Consider the following 3,687-nt stretch of genomic DNA (forward strand, 5'->3'; position numbering starts at 1 on the left):
ATAGATACATTTTACGAGAATAAGACTAACACATTGATTCAAAGGAAAATATAATAAAAAACCGGTTACAGGAAACACTTGAATGGATAAATAAGTTAAAAAAAAAATAGTACTAATAAAATAAAATAAGTTAATGAATAAATACGTTAAAACACACAAATAGAGAGGTCAACATATTAAAATAAATAAATAAAACAAAGAATAATCTCCAAGCTGTTTCCCATGCAGGTGATGGTGTATGATCCCCAGGGAGTCCAAAATAATATTTTCCACCAAGATCGCAATATCACCGATGCTAACACCTAGGTCTTCTAAGAAGCACCTTGTTCTATCTGGTATTGTTCCGCGAGATCCAAACCAGAGGCCTCTCATTGTGAACTCTCTCTCTCCGAAGGTCTCGCGGAATTTTTCCTTTAGGAAAGGGACGCATTTTTCCTATATTTTCTTTTTTTCCCATTTCACTCCACCTTCCTGTCCGAGGTCATTACTTTCAAATTTTACCGTCTGATCCAAGACAAGAGCCGTGTCTCCGACTTTTGTAAACGCGACAATATCGGCATATCTTACGGATCCGTCGGTGTCAATACAATAGACCTCCTCGAAGCAGGTGAAGTCTTTTCTTTCAAGGAACTTCATCAATTCTTCTTTGACCCTGTGTTGCCGGCGTGTTATAAGGAGGGAGTTGTTGGGGCATTTTCCCAGAACATGATCTGGTGTTTCAGACTCTCTGCCACATTTGCAACAGAGGGACCCAACTTCTCCTTGCTGTCCACTGGCTCATGGGACTCCACGCAGGGGTGCGTAGTAGTACTGATATTAAGTTTCAGGGCATTCGCCCATCCTGACCACGAGAGTACCTGCACCTGCTTGTCACATACATATCAATTTGCTTTCGGGGTCTCTTTGAAATGGCGAACATCGATACCCTGCCATTTGCAACTGGCCCATTCTTCGAAACCCTTCTCACGTAACGACTGTCTTAGAGCTCTCACACTTTGGTTGCCCCTACCGACCCCAAGTCTATCAGCACATACCGCGATTTTGGCTTCGTAACTGAATATAGATTGGAGTAGAGCATCCAAGCTGTAGTGAAGCTTCCCATTGACAGCGGATCAGACCCAGTCCTCGATATCTCCTAGGTGCGTGCAGCATCGCCGACGAGGTGGCTAGATACTCCTGCGGATATTGGTATCAATGCCCTTCAATACCGCAGGACGTATCTTTGTAAGGGGAGCAGTCTGGAGAGGGTAAACAAGGCCCGGGAACAAGTACTGGTTGACAAAGTTGATCTTTTGTTCCGGTTTGAGGAGGCATGAGCTCACCAACTTATCCAGGTTATTATTTAACTTTGTCACCACCTCTTCTCCAAATACTAGCTCTCCTGAGAATGTACATCCAAGATATTTGATGGTGTCCTCGGCTTTTGCCGTTTGGACGACCTCTGTATTCTCAAGGGTCAGATCTCTTCCTTATTATAGTTTATTTTTAAGATAAAAATCAAAACGAACTTTCAAAAATTTAAGAGGGTTAGTGGAAAGTGTGGTTAACATGGAAAACATTGAACACAATCCCTAGATAACGAAGAAAATCCCTACAGTAACGTATCTACAAAAGTTTTTTAAAAATTTGAACGTAAAAAAAATATACAATTAAAAAATCAAGCAACACATTATTATTTTAAAATTAAAAATACCTTTTCTTTTTATTTCACAAGAATAAATACACGGGTTCAGCCGAACTGGTCGCGGTACACCACTGAGTACATCATTTCATGAATATTTAGAAAACACATACCTGAAACAGAAAAAAATTATAAATAAATAAATTATTTCGAATGAAAAACAAAACAAAACAATGCAAACCTAATAGGTTAAATATAAACTACTTTATTTTATTTGCATACTAGAAGGATGATTCTGAGTGGCGGTCAAGTAAGGTACAAAAATAAAAGGACAACTATTTATTAGTGACTGAGGTTTCGGTGGAATCAAATGGAAGCTGAAAAAGTTGCATTTACCGAGTCCCACATTTTATCATAGTTATGGAAACACACTTAGGTGAAGACACTGCTCCAATGGCTGTTTTAACAAATCGAGACGATACGTTGCACAGTATACGCAAATACGACAGTGATTGTATACCTAATTAAAAAAAAGTTGTAGAAATGTCTATGAACAAAAGGAGAATAGCTCATTTAAAGTTTTTTTAAGACTGACCAAAAAACCACAACGGTCCCTCTTCTCTGCGTTGGTGTTCCTTAAGGTAGTATCCTCGGAAACATCCCCTACACAGTCTATACAGCTCACACCCCTACCGATCCTAATACTACAAGAGCCGGGAAGAAAAAAAGGCAGTTATCTCACCCCCATTTTTTATTACTTTAATGAAAACTATGTATGATTACTAGTCAAAATTGACGAGTCTGCCAAGTATAGGTAGGGGGAATACAAAATCTAATCCCATCACAACTCTCGAAGAATGGTGTAGAAATTGGAGAATTAAAATAAATTCCATTACAAGAAATCCCATTAAACTACCTTTAACCTTCGTCGTAAACCTACCGACTGCCCTACAGCATCCTTTAATAATGTTGCTCTTACCCCTGTCGAACAGATCCGCTACCTTGGACTACATCTTGACAAATGGCTGACTTGGAATACTCACACAAGACTGAAAAGACAGGAAACTGCACGTCGATTCTGACTGTTTCAACACTTACGGTATAAACCTCCAATCTATTACATACATGATCTACATGATTATAATAAGGCCTATATGGACATACGGAATTTAGTTTGGGGCTCCACTAAACCTTCGAACTCCTCTCGTACCCAATTTTTACAATCCAAAATCCTTCGAAAAATCCTAAATGGCCCTTAGTCACTAATAAAATCATTCATAAAAACCTTAATGTTCCATATGTAATTGATCTGGCCCGAACCAGATATCAATCCTTCCATTATTAAATCCCTAACTACTCAAACCTACTAGTTTCTAACATTGTTTCTTCTTTCATTCCTGACAATCCTCCTAGGCGCCTGAAAAGAAGATAGCTGTGAGACCTTAAAATGCAAACATCTTATTTCATTTTATTGAGTGCTATCAATGGGTAGTTTTTCTACAGGCCTGTATTATACTATTATGATCTTACACCAAAATTACTAGATGTATTATTGTGTACAGTTGTAAATGTCAATAAGTAAATAATAGATTAGCCTAATTAGATATAGACAAAACATGTTGCCTGCAGTGAGAACTACGACGCAAATAACACAATATATTCTTCGTCTACATTCTTTTCGTCCACAATTATATGCCGAGTCATCTACAGATCAAAAGTAAATATATTTGAATTTTTTTTAATGATTAAAACCTTCCGACTCATCTTAAGGAAGTGGGAAAGGTGAATTTTAAAATACAAGGAAAGCGAGAAACATTGAGTTTGTACCAAACATCTTGATTAGACCATAATTGTTGGATTCTACTGCAGTTATTGAAATTTACAAACAAAAAAAAAAATCACTAATATACAGTCTTTCAAGAAATGCAATAAACTGTGACTTGATTGTTTTATTTTTTACTTAAAGTCACACGTGACTTTTTTTCAAGTAATGATATGGATATAAGAACCCACCTAAGGAACCTGGATCGAATATCCTTGGAAGCTGAAATTCAATTCTTCAAGAG

This window comes from Halyomorpha halys, unplaced genomic scaffold (assembly GCF_000696795.3).
Source record: "Halyomorpha halys isolate HHAL.00 unplaced genomic scaffold, Hhal_1.1 Scaffold733.1, whole genome shotgun sequence".
NCBI classification, from domain to species: Eukaryota; Metazoa; Arthropoda; class Insecta; order Hemiptera; family Pentatomidae; genus Halyomorpha; species Halyomorpha halys.